The following is a 14,269-nucleotide window of genomic DNA, read 5'->3' on the forward strand; positions in this document are numbered from 1 at the left end:
CTTTTGCTGTACTGCCCTGCCCTGCCGTGTCCTACCCCGACTGTTTCATTCTACACTACACTATTTCATCCTGTCATGTCCGGTCTCATCACATCTCTAAATACTTTTCTCTGTACACATGGCTTGGGATGTCTAGCATTTTTCGACCCTCAGAAATTGGGTCGTTGAATACAGATGCTCTCATGTCAGTCTCAAACGTTAAATATTGAGATGAATTTCTATGACGTATTAGCAGAAAACTAACAAAGATAAAATTACAGTTCACGTTACATTTGCTTTAGTTTTCTTATTTTTTTTGTATATCTGAATTATGAAAAACAATACATAAATTTTATACATCAACACATTATGCATTAAATCTGTGATATCAAGAAAAGCTATGAATATCATAAATATATACTACGGGAATGTAAATGCGCCCCAAGTCATAGCAGTATGGAGCAAAACCAATCATTCCTACGTTTATTTATCTTTATGGCTGTGGTGAGAGTAGCGGTCAACTGTTTACACGGGGTAGGATCAGCGAACGTGGCTTCCCTTCGGCCTAGCACCGGCTCAGGTTATCAATAAACACTTTCACACTAACTAGCATGTCAAAAATACCATAAAAATCGGGCAAGAGGTCCCAAAGAGGGATAAATCTGAGAGTACGGAGGGGAGGGTGCATTCCCCGAGCGCCTATGCACGCGACCAGCCTGGGACGTGACAATAGCGACCCTGCCTTCTGATTGGCCAGCGTTGGTCACGTGACGGCCGCTCGCCAAAGCGTGATAATGGCGAAGTGCAGTAGGCCTGGGACAGTAGGCCTATCAGTACGGCCATCATCTGTCGCCCGCGCGTTGTCATGAGCTCCTATTTTGCCAACGTAGCCGCGGCGGGCAGCTGGGGCGCTGCGACACAGGACCAGTATGCCTACATGGAGGGACAGAGGGCATCACCAGCATACCCAGATCATGCACAAGGTTACACGCAATACGGGACGGGCATGCAAACCTTCCGTTACTCCGCCAGCTACCCAGGCATAACCAATCTGCCTGCAACACACAAGGGTACCTACGATCCCTCACCAACCCACAATTCACCCTCACCTGCCCTTTCTGGATATAACTTTAGCCAAAACTACTACAGCAGCGTGGCCTCCCCCAGAAGTGATCAGGTTCTTTCTCAACCCTTCCCCACGCCTCCTGCAGTCCCACATGCGGTCAGCCCCGTCAGCAGTGACTACGCCAGTGCTAAAATGAACACCTTCACAAATCCCATGTCCTGTCTAACGCCCCCTCCTTCTTCAGTACCTCCCAATGCCCGTAGCCCCACAGACGCTCTAGCTCATGCATACAACAGCACCTCAGATCCAGTGATGCAGCCCTACACATCCAAGACACAGGCTCCAGCGAACTACTATCAGTGGGTCAAGGCCTACCCGGCAGGTTGGTGTGATCTCTGTTGTGAAGATGGCAATGTTAGTGCTTTCCAGCCAGTATACTGATGCTGTGTGTGTTCCAGTGTACTTATGTGTGTTTGCAGTGCTGTATATTCTAGTGGGATGCCTTTGGTGTCGTTGGCTGTGTAGTTCTGTTGGTGTTTTGTGTATGCACTAGCTGTATATTCTAATGTAATTTGCCTAGATCTCTCAGTATGTCCTGTGTGTTGTTTTTAGTGTACTTCACCGGTGTTATGTGTTTGTACCGTGTATTCCCGTGTAACTCGATGATGTGTGTTTGTGGTGCTTGACATTCCAGTGACATTCATTAAGCTTAGTACTGTGATGTGCTGCATACGTAATGTCTAAAGTACTGTGTAATCCTGCTTATCAATGATATGCATTGCTTGTTTCATGTCATTAGCTCTGCTTCTGTGTTTTGTTTCTGAATTCTATACACCTTATAACAGTGGGTATAGAGTTGAAATAATTATGATGATAGTGATTGACGATGATTCTTACGATCGTATAGTTAAAGCACGAATCGCAAAGGGAAAAGCAAATCACCAGGTTCTGACGACAATTTCTGAAGCACAGTGAAGATCGAACGTGTCTGGCATCCTTATCGTTGCTGAATGCAATATGATGTGGGATACACAATGAGAAAGCCTAATAACCAGAAATGTTCCACAAATCCGTCAACGTTAAGGGATTTGGTTACATTTTCTCACACTGAGTTAATAATACACCGATCAGTACAGAAAAGGGGTTAACTACAGTACTAAATTATGACAGGGATGGTAGAAAAACTATCCCAAGCATGCTGTAAGTCACATGAATTATTTTTGAGCCTCTATGCATTCCCGTGTGATGCACTTAAATGTTCGTCTCAAGTTAAGCTGCACGAGGGCGGACCAAAAGTCGTTTACCGTCAGAGCACGTCTAATAACCTGCTAAGCTCTTAATTGCTCCTCCCTCAAGTAACTCCCCAAAGGAACCCTCCCTCTCACCACCACATGCCCAGCCCTCATAAACTCCTCAAAAACCCTCACTCATTTAGGCTTTATGACGTATCCCTGGTTCACTGCCCTGGTGTTTATTGCCACAGCCTGGACAAGCATTCATAAAGGATTCCAATTTTTTTTTTTATCATATACAGGTCTCCGTAATAGGGAACGGTTGCTAAGAATAACTGTTTTGTTGCCTATTTTCACTTTAACCCCTTAGCTATGGTGAACATCTATTAGGCAATTCGTTGGTCGTAAGCTGGAATCTATTGGAAGTTCTTTATTCTTGGCCAAAACGTTAATGGTTTATTCTGATGTCCTAGGCTACTCTTACCTTGCAAAATCTGACTGACAATAGCGAAAATAAAAGACAAAGCAGGTAATGCGTAATCAAAACGCTGAAGTTCACCATAATTTGACTGACGTGCTTGGTAATAGTATAGGTGAAGGTGAAAAGCATAAAAAGGTATATACAGACCATTTACTTAAGAATGTTGGTGAATATGATGTCTGTGGTCTTCACTTTCCCTCGCTGCCCAGTTCTAAAATTCCCTGACACTTTCCCCTTTTTTTTATTTTTTTATTTATTTATTTTTTTTTTTACAACGGTGACATATGGAGGCTATTGGGTTTATTACACGCTCAAGGTTGTGCGGTTAATGCGCTTGCTCCTCCCTGACAAAAAAAAATTATCCATCGTAAAAAATATGTTCCTGACCGCTAAGAGAGAGAGAGAGAGAGAGAGAGAGAAATATTCCCCTGTACTGTACCTACCTACAGTGTGTGTGTGTGTGTGTGTGTGTGTGTGTGTGTGTGTGTGTGTGTGTGTGTGTGTGTGTGTGTGTGTGTGTGTGTGTGTGTGTGTGTGTGTGTGTGTGTGTGTGTGTGTGTGTGTGTGTGTGTGTGTGTGTGTGTGTGTGTGTGTGTGTGTGTGTGTGTGTGTGTGTGTGTGTGTGTGTGTGTGTGTGTGTGTGTGTGTGTGTGTGTGTGTGTGTGTGTGTGTGTGTGTGTGTGTGTGTGTGTGTGTGTGTGTGTGTGTGTGTGTGTGTGTGTGTGTGTGTGTGTGTGTGTGTGTGTGTGTGTGTGTGTGTGTGTGTGTGTGTGTGTGTGTGTGTGTGTGTGTGTGTGTGTGTGTGTGTGTGTGTGTGTGTGTGGTTGTTTGTGTGTGTGTGTGTGTGTGTGTGTGTGTGTGTGTGTGTGTGTGTGTGTGTGTGTGTGTGTGTGTGTGTGTGTGTGTGTGTGTGTGTGTGTGTGTGTGTGTGTGTGAGAGAGAGAGAGAGAGAGAGAGAGAGAGAGAGAGAGAGAGAGAGAGAGAGAGAGAGAGAGAGAGAGAGAGAGAGAGAGAGAGAGAGAGAGAGAGAGAGAGGAGAGGAGAGAGAGAGAGAGAGAGAGAGAGAGAGAGAGAGAGAGAGAGAGAGAGAGAGAGAGAGAGAGAGAGAGAGAGAGAGAGAGAGAGAGAGAGAGAGAGAGTAAAAGTGGTAGCTGGGTGGGGGAGGGGAGGAGGGAACTGTTGGCCGCTGTGGTTAGTATGGTTGTGGAAATTAAGGATGTTGTTGGATTTTGTTGAGGGATGGATATTGCTGATGGATGGCACTCTCAGGCTTCCAGGACTCAATGTGTAAAACAGAATTCTGTTATTATTGGTTGCAGGGGTGTGGAGACTCTGGAAACATTATTAACAAGAGTGGAAGTACTACTGGTAATACTTAACAAGGACTGACAGAGGTCCTATGCCCGCTTTGTTCTAACTTGGCCTAAAATTGCCATCCCTTCATCTTTACTGTGTTGTAACGAGAGATGTGCTGTGGTATCTGATGCTAATAATGAGGTAGTGCTGTGGAAGGGATGCTGAGCCGTATTATTGCCTTATTCTGCCACTGAACTAAGTACAGAAAGCCCCCACAGGACGGAAATTTGGGCCAAGTTAAGTGAACTACATTAATATTATAAGCCAGAGAAGTTGAGGCTACGATAATAATAACAGCAGAGTGTTTAAGAGGTTGAGGCATTAACAGGGATGAAGGAGGTTGTAGCAGTGTGAAGCAGTAACGTAGCAGTGTCTAGCAGTAATGTCTAGTAGTAATGTAGCAGTGTCTAGCAGTAGTAATGTAGCAGAGTCCGACAGTAATGTAGCAGTGTTGTTGCAGTCTAAACATATATTTCCAGAATTAGTGGTGGTAGTCGGGAGAGGGGCGTTGCGTGGTGGTGGTGGGGATGGTGGAGTGAACAATACAACCAGCTGTCTGTCACCCACAACTCACTCGGTTACTCCCCAGCCTCCCTCCCCTTTTACACTAACTTTTCTCTCTTCTTCCCTCCCTCCCTTCCTCACACTCTCGCACACTCCCCCCCCCCTCTCTCTCTCTCTCTCTCTCTCTGGGAAGACAGAATAGCTCTGGTCCGACTTGGGCCCCTTTTCAGGTACATATGCTTCTCTAAACGTGGACAAAATTCGTCCATTCAAACATTTCACAGTACTGGGATGAAAATAATTACAATAAAAAGTGGTTGCTGTACAGAACTACCACATGTAAAGGAACTGTTGACCGCTATTCCATGTCCACAAACCATGTGAAATACCCACTATATTTTCATCATCATCATCAAATTAACTGATTTACTAACAGCAACTATACGTCTACCCCGAAATTCCACACACTTTCAGTCAATCCGACAACTCCCGACTCGTTTATACATATTGGACAAACAATTATCAGAGGACCGACCTACAAAGGAAGGTGGACCCGCTGGCAACTCCTTCAGGTAGTCTCGGGGATCAAAGTATTGGCACAGAAGTGTGAGTTTAAGGAGCGGTTTAATGAGGATGGGGTGAGGATGAGGAGGGAGGAGGAGTGGATAGGGTAGAAGCGAAGGAGAATGAGAGGATTGGAGAGGACAGCAGGAAAGAAAAGGAGAAAAGATAAGTAAAGGAAAAGAGAGGGAAGGAGGAAAAGAGAAGCAAAAGCAGAAAGGAATGGAGATGAATCAAGATAGATGAGACGATGGAAGAAGCTAGTAGGAAGAGAGGAGGGAAGGCGGAATAAAGAAGAATGAAGGGAAGAAGGAAGAGCAAAGTGAAGGAAGGAGAGGGGACAGAAAGAGAAGAGATGTGGAAAGAAGAAAGAAGGGAATGAGGAAGAAACACAAAAAGGAAAGAAGGCAGAAACACAAAGACACTCACAAGATATCAAGAGTAACAAACTTGGTGGTCGTTTCTAGGCTGTTTGTTAGAGGACGTTATTTCTAACAAAACTGTTCTACGAGTTAACGACAAGGATAGACGAATAAGGGGGGAGAGGAGGAATATGGAGACAGAGCGCTGAAAACGATCATAGGTTTGGCACGGAAGTGTGAGGGTCGGGGTGATGGGTTTGGGGACTATAAATGAGAAGGGGTATGGGGGCAGAGGTAAGAAGGGAAGAAGCAGGAGAATACAGAAAACAGGGGTTGGGGAAAAGGAGACATAGAAGGAATACGGTAAAGAAGATGGGAAAAGAAGAGTATAGGGGAGTATAAAGGAAAGCAAATCGCAACAGGCCTGTCGGTTCATTCGTGGATGTTTGGTATGGGGAAAGTTATAACTAACAACATTTATCACCTAAATACAAGGATAAGAAAGCAGGAAGGCTCCCCCCACTCACCAAATCCTCCAGCCAAAGCCGAGAGGAAATAGTGAATAGGGCCATCATCATCCTCGACGATGGGGATGTATTGAGGGGATGGGATGGAAGACATTAAAGAACAGGACACAACCTCTTCACTAATATAACAGTTTCATTAATCTTAGAGGAAACTATCGTAAACTTCTAGAGTCAGATGTCTTTTTAATTTAATCCAATCAACCCAGACGCTTTCCCTCAGACTAGGGAAGATTTTTCCAACTGGATGGATTAGATAAAACCTTGATTAACCCCTACACTACCAGAGATCCGTCATACTCTGAAGAAAATCGTCTGGTGGCAGCAAGGATAAACGTAACATACGTCATCGGACTGAAGGAGTTAAAATGGAGAAAATGTTAACACCTCTAGTCTGTAAAGCCTCTTCTGCACTGTAATATCATCTACGGTTGGCAAGGACAGCCATATAAATGAGAGTTGAAAACGTTAAATAGGGCAGGGAAAGGGAAGATGGGAAAATGAGAAGGGATGAAGAGAGCTACAGAGGGATTAACACCTCTTTACCAATCACCCAGCGCTACGGCAAGAGGACGGGAGGGGTGAAAAGGGTGAGAAGTGAGGTGAAAGTGTGAAGTGATCAAGACAGGGCGAGGCGAAGTGATCAGGGAAGGATAAGATGAAGTCACGGGGAAAGAGGTGAAAGTGAGAGGTGTACAAGTGTGAGTTAGAGATGCAAGGCTGGGTGAGATGAAACGAGATGAGGTGAAGGTGTGATATAGCCAAGACAGTGAGATAAGGTTAGAGGTGAATGTGAGGGACAAAGGTGTGAGTACCAGATGACAGACTATATAGCTAAGGTGGTGAGGTGAGGTGAAATCAGATCAGGGGAAATCTGGTCAGGTGAGGCCAGGTGAAGGTGTGGGGTGACAGAGTGGTGAGGTGGGTAAGGGGGGGGCGGGAAGAAATTTCTGATTTTAGAAAAGTCTTACAAAAGAGTTAAAAGTACAGTGAGAGAAGTGAGGCAGAATGCGAGGCAGGCAAGTAGGCAGTACAAGACAGGGAGGCAGGTGGAGTGTGCAGAAGGTAAAGTGTAAAATTGGGCAGCAGGTGGGATGTAAAGCAGGCAGACTGGTAGGCAGGTATGAAGTTAGATAGGCAGAGCAAACAGGTAGGGTGAAGAAAGGAGACAGCAGGGGTACAAGACAGGCAAGGAGGACTGCAAGTTTGTTTTCTTTAATTATATCTTGGAATCCCAATACACAAATTACCAGCGAAAAATCTTCCCGTTACACAAACAAGAGCCAAATAACACAGTAAGAACAATGGAAATTATCAGGAAGCAGTCATGATTCCAACTAAGCAAAACAAAATGTGATTAAGCCTTATTAATAAGTATAAGGGATCGTATTCTTGAGTATTTACGAAGTTTTCTCTACCTTCCTTCGTATCTGTGTTAATCGTACCTCACAGTTTTACAGTACCTTTGTATTCTTGTGTACCTAACATCCCGTACCTGGCGAAACATATCTAAACGCCTCATTATCCGTGCATCTAACCCTCCTTAAGCACACCTGACCACGGGACGATTAGACGGATATTCTGAGCTTGTTAAGATGGGCCAGATCTCGTACAGGTAGCTCAGGCATGTGGGATGGGAAGAGGGAAGGGCAGGGACAGAAAGTGATGGGGGAATGGGGAAAAGAGCGTGAGGTGGGAGGTAAGAGATGAAGTGGGAGAGGAGAAAGAGGAATGGGGTGCGGAGAGAGAAAGGGGTTGAGGACGGGAGGACAGAGTTGGGATGATGTGAGAAGGGGGGGTTACACAGATACAACAAAACCTAAAGGACCTTTCAAGGTGGTTTGGCCTTAATATTAGTTAACAATTAATGTTTATTTACAGATGTTTTAAAAGAGTAGCAAAGGAAGTGCATGAGAGAAAAGTGGAGTGAAGGGCGGCCGAGAAAGGATGAATGAGGTGGGGTGGTGAAGGAGAGGAGACAGGAAGAAGAAGAGAGAGGATGAAGGAGAAGAGAGAGGATGAAGGAGAAGAGAGAGGATGAAGGAAGGAGTGGGTGAAGAAGTGACAGTAAAGGAGGAGAAAGGGAAAAAGAGAGAGTATGAAGGTGAAGAAGGAATGAGGGAGGGAAGAAGGAAGATGAAGGAGAGAAGCGAGGGAAGAAGGAAGAGGGAGAGTGTGAAGGAGAAATGAAGGACGGTAGAGGGAAGAGGAAACACTTGCACAGTTACAAAGACCTTACTGTTCCAAGATGGTCGTTGTGGTCTAGGTAAGATTGAGGGAAGAATGAAAAAAGAAATGGAGGTGGCGGAACGAAAAGGGAGGCAAGAAAAGTGAAAAGGAGAGACTGAAAAAAGGTGAGGGTTGAAGAGGTGAAGAGAAGTAGATGAGGGAGACTGGGAAGAAAATGAGTGGAAAGAAGAAGAGAGGGAAGAATAAAGGAGGAGAAAGGGAAGAAGAAATGAGGAAAGACAAGGAGGAGAAAGGGAAGAAGAAATGAGGAAAGACAAGGAGGAGAAAGGGAAGAACACAGGAAAGAGGAGGAGGAGAAAGAAGAAGGCAGAAGGAAAAAATTAGGAGGAGAAAAAGGAAGAAAGGAAGAATGAGGAGGAGCAAGGAGAGGAGGTGGTAAGAAGAGAAGGAAAAAGAGAAGAAAAATGGAGGAAAGAGGAGGAGAAAGGGAATAAGAAACGTGGAAAGAGGAGGAGAAAGAGGAAGAAAGAGGAGAAAAGGGGAAAGAAAGGAGGAAAGAAGATGAGGAGAATGGGAAGAAGAAAGGAGGAATGAAGAGGAGGAGTTGGGGAAGAAGAATGGAGTAAAGAGGAGGAGGAGAAAATGAGGAAGAAAGGAGGTAAGGGAATTGTAGAACCGTCAGAAGAGGAGGAAGAAGAGCGGGAAGAGGGTGGAAGAGGTCAGGAGGACAAGAAAGGCAGGCTTCACGGCTTGATCCCTGGATTAGATAGTCAGAGGCGCTCCCCCCCCCCCACACACGCACGCAAACGCACACACACAACCAGGTACCCAAACTCTCACACGCACAAACACCCCACCGTAAACATACAACCAACAAACAGGCAGACAGACTAAGAGATAAATACGATTGGGGGCGTGGGAACAAACCAATAAATGTCAGCGATACATAAACAAACAAACAGAACACCTATTTACTGACTCAGGTTAACCCTTTCAATTCAGCGCCTTACCCTTCACTATGCTGTTCTTGTTGCTGATTTTACTCATCTTAAAAACAGCCCCTCGTACTTACGTGAGTCAGTGGTGAGAATAAGGTACCCAGGAAGCAGCATAAAAAAAAAAAAAAAAAAAAAAAGAAGAAGGGGAAGGAGACGCACGAAACAGACAGACAGACACAAGCACACAGACAGACAATCACCTGAGACTCTGAGACAAAGGTACAGACACCTTACAGAGAGACATACAGACGGACAGACAAACCCAAGCACAGATGGTACAGACAGACACAGACAAGCACCTGGGACGGACAAGAAACAACCAAAATACAAACACCCGAAAGAAACAAGACAGAGACAGATACACTTAGAAGAACCACATATACAGACAGACAGAGACAGACAGACAGAGACAGACAGACAGAGACAGACAGACAGAGGCACCACAGACAGACAGACAGGTAGAGACAGACGTAGCGAGGTCGTGGATGATTGACAGTGTAAGATAATAGCGGGCATATCCAGGCATAAGGGAGGGGGGTGGGGGGATCAGAGGGGAGCCGGTCAGAGCAGCGTGGCATACTGATGTGCTGCTAGGGTTAGAGGTGTGTGTGTGTGTGTGTGTGTGTGTGTGTGTGTGTGTGTGTGTGTGTGTGTGTGTGTGTGTGTGTGTGTGTGTGTGTGTGTGTGTGTGTGTGTGTGTGTGTGTGTGTGTGTGTGTGTGTGTGTGTGTGTGTGTGTGTGTGTGTGTGTGTGTGTGTGTGTGTGTGTGTGTGTGTGTGTGTGTGTGTGTGTGTGTGTGTGTGTGTGTGTGTGTGTGTGTGTGTGTGTGTGTGTGTGTGTGTGTGTGTGTGTGTGTGTGTGTGTGTGTGTGTGTGTGTGTGTGTGTGTGTGTGTGTGTGTGTGTGTGTGTGTGTGTGTGTGTGTGTGTGTGTGTGTGTGTGTGTGTGTGTGTGTGTGTGTGTGTGTGTGTGTGTGTGTGTGTGTGTGTGTGTGTGTGTGTGTGTGTGTGTGTGTGTGTGTGTGTGTGTGTGTGTGTGTGTGTGTGTGTGTGTGTGTGTGTGTGTGTGTGTGTGTGTGTGTGTGTGTGTGTGTGTGTGTTTCTAGTTTTCATCTGATTTAATTTGTACAAAATGAGTATATGTGACTATGTGTGCAGTTCTTCATACATAAGCAAATTGTACCTAAATACACTTGTATGTATATGCGCCATGTATGTGCGAGTGAATGGCAGCAGTGTGTGTTGTTGGTGAATGCGTATATTAACAGTGCCACACCAAAACAGTCACCTATAGTTTCAAAGACTTTCAGCTGTAGTATTAAAATGCAAATTCAAATGCGTAGGTAAATCCCTATTTATGACAGCCAGTATTAAAATACCTACGGGGATAAGAAATAACAAGACTGCATTTCATTTTACACAACGAAAGTAGAAACGAGGAAGAAAGATGGCATTTGTTTTATTTTCCGTCCTGTCAATGGTTTCATAAATTGGAGGTCCGTGTTTCTATGTTTAATTATGCTGCTAGGATTTCTCACAACTGAAGTAATTCGACTAGTTTTAATCTAAATAAAAATCCTAGGTGTTCTAACTGCAGATAAAGGTCACTCTAGATAGTAAGTGAGGGCTCTGACTGATAGGATTCCTCTCGGTTGAACAAAAGTTTCTAGTGTTCATGATCATCAACCAAGCTAAAGAGTAATTTTTTGTACAGGTATCCTTTTCTCTCCCAGCAGGTCAGGAGGCGGGGGCGGGACCTAAACGCACCCGACAGACCTACACCCGATACCAGACCCTCGAGCTGGAGAAGGAATTCCACTGCAACAGGTACCTGACGAGGCGACGGAGGATAGAGATCTCGCATGCCCTTTGCCTCACCGAGCGACAGATCAAGATATGGTTTCAAAACAGGAGGATGAAGGCCAAGAAGGAATCCAAACTGGCCAACGATACTGTGAAGAGTGAGGAGAGGGAGGAGAAGGAAGGCAGCGATGTTCTACCCTCACCCGAGCTGTTGCTGGGAACACTGACAAGCTCCATCCCAGGTGCAATGACCGTCACCTGATACACCTTATACACTAAACTACACCTACTTCAGTGTCTTGGGTCCTTTGTGGGGTAAGCCTGATCCACTCGGCATGAAAAATGTGCTCGTACAAGTTCCTTATCATAAAACATATTGCCTGAATTAAAACAGAATGCAGTGCAAGTGGAATAAAATTAACACTCTGGAGGGAAAAGGCCTCATACAGTTAACTCATTCTGGCTCTCGCCAGATGATTGTATTTGCTGAGGGAAACCAGGAATCTCTAAGAGTTAAAACTCTGTTCTACTCGGCATGAATTAAGTGCTATTATAAAAATTCCTTGCAATACAAATACTACCTTAATCTAAAATCAAACAGGTTCATAATGGATGTCAAGTGTCCGCAAACAAATGAGAGTTGATCTTCAACGTTTAGGGTGTGCAATAATCAAAATACACTCCATACATACTGTATATTTTAATGTCAAAGTGCAATAACATATGAAACGAGTCGCGGCTGTATAGTAACACCGCAGTACGTACGCACACAGTGTACAAATCACAACTTCAGCAAGAGGATTCATTAGGAAATTTACGATCGATCCTCTTGTATCTATCGTTTTCGCAGGAAGAAAATGAATGGGAGAATTCAGAGTCTTCCCACGTCTCCTTTTCCTCCAATAATTATCCAAAAATTGTACTGGACTATTTCTTCCAGCAAGGACATGGAAACGAGAACGCAATTTCCATATCTTTCGTTCTTCCTGCAAAAGCGAATCGAATTACGTCTGTCCATGAGTCGCCCCACAGGTGTTTGATGCCTAATTAGTAGGTGAAAATGGATACCCCTCTGAGCACGGGAACGTCATATTAAAACTGACATTTCGAGGTCGCTTTTTATCATTATGTCAACTGGGTGAACTAAACAGTAAAATGTGCTTAAGAATATCCCTAATACTGTCAAGAGTATCCATGACTTATCGGTTCAACATTATCTCAGATCTTCCATATATCTTTTTCTCATATTTGTCATGTCAATACACGAGTGCCATCATCATCTATTCCATTTACCCGCAATTCAGTCTGACCTGTAATCATCTGCATTTCTCTAATTTTCCCCTTTTCTTTATATTTGCAGTCAATCACGAGCTTAGGAAACAAACCACCACCCTACACAATACCTTACGCCACCATCTAGCAGCAGAAGAAACGAACATCTCTGCAGCCCATTCGTCTGCCACTTTTCATTCAAAATATTTATCGGTCTATCCTTCCGTCCGAGCCATATATCTGTCACAAATGTCCATCCATCTAGTGGTTATCTATGTCTCACTCTACTCAGCCACAGTTTTCGTTCCAGTATGAGCAGACCATTACAAGCTTCCATACACAAACATTTTCATTCCAAATTATATAAATCCATAATGCCACCACCTTTCCATTCACATATATATAAACATGTATTTAAATATTCGTCCATCTCCCTATCCTTCCCAGCTATTCATGTCTAAACGATCCATCCATCACTTAGGCATCCACCTATCCAAACATCAATCCATCCATCATCTATTAATTCCCTGTATGCCTTTCCACCCACAAACGTTTAGGGAACCAAATCTCCCCACTGCAGAACGCCATCATCTTTCCATTCAAATTCTCGTCCGTCTCCCCATCCTTCCCAACCATACATCTGTCAGAACACATCCATCCGTCCGTCGCCCATCTATCTGTCCAAACATCCATCCATCCATCACCGTAATTCCCCGCGTCACACCGTCAGCGTCCTCCGAGACCAATAAAACCTCACACTTTCCTCGCGACCATTCATTAGTTTGTCAATTAGGAGGCGCGGAGTTAAAGGCCGGAGGAGGCAGGGACGAGGCTGGCATGTAAATGATATTGTGGGGGCAATAAATGGTTCGGCGTGACCTCGGGCCGGTTGTAAAATTAATTTTCTGGGTAGGCTTCGGCTGGTTCCCCGACGGCTGGGCAGTGGGCCTAGTTGTGGCGTGGTGTGTGGTGGTGGTGGTAGTGAGGTAACAGTGTGGTGGTTGTAGTAAGCTAGCAGTGTGGTGGTCGTACTAATGACCTGGTGAAGGTGGTGGTAGTAGTGAGGTAACAGTGTGGTGGTGGTGGTCGTGGTGGCACTGAGGTAATGAAGATTAGTGTGGTAGTGGTTGTGCTGAAGTAAGCTGTGTGGTGGTTAGGTAAGTGTTTTGTGGAAGTATTACTGAAGTAATGGTGTTAGTAACGTAACAGTGTGATGGCGACAGAGGTGAGTTAACTGTGAACTGGTGTCAGAATTTGATATAACACTGACAGTGTTAGTTGCAAAAGGGTCACTAAGGTGTATACGTATAACTGTGGTGATGGTGGTAGCGGTGGAATACAGCAGCTGTGGTCACTAGATATTGGTATTATAGATATGAGATGGTAGTTAAGGTGGTGAATAGCGATGGAACGATCAGTTGTACTCGTGAGGTGTGGATTAACACGCTGGTCGTTGTGTACTATGATGGGGAGTGTGGTGGTGAATGCTGATGTAACTGAAAGGTTTATGGTATAACGCAGTCAGGGACAAGGTTCAACTGCTAATTCACCCTGTTTGCAGCACACTTATGACATGTCCCTCACATTCCTCCCTGACGCATCATACCAGAGAATCATCTGTGAGCAGAGAAACACCTCAAGCCACTCTGTTTAGGAATAATACCCATCACAGGAGAATAAGTGACAGAAGAGATGAAATGCTCGATCTGCCGAACTTTATCCCGGACTGTACAGTGGTGGGATGGCGATGGTGATGAAGCGACTTTAAGTTTGTGTAATAGGAAGTGTGACAAAATTATGGATCGCGAAATGTATTTCTGGAGGAAGAATTACAACCTCGGGACTGCGAGAATTAGATGCCTTATAACAGTGAGATAACGACTGAGATAGTGCTAGGAATTAGGTGCCTGAGATAATGATGGCAGTGTGGTAATAATGTAATT

The 14,269-nt window shown here is 44.7% G+C and overlaps 1 pseudogene; it reads left to right on the forward strand.

Annotated features, from left to right (window-relative positions):
- The first annotated feature begins 773 nt into the window (after positions 1–773).
- On the forward strand, positions 774–11,316 carry LOC145405235 (uncharacterized; annotated as a pseudogene).
- Positions 11,317–14,269: the final 2,953 nt, after the last annotated feature.

Source organism: Coenobita brevimanus, chromosome 66, assembly GCF_032717465.1.
Source record: "Coenobita brevimanus isolate Jiangsu-jjx chromosome 66, ASM3271746v2, whole genome shotgun sequence".
NCBI lineage: Eukaryota > Metazoa > Arthropoda > Malacostraca > Decapoda > Coenobitidae > Coenobita > Coenobita brevimanus.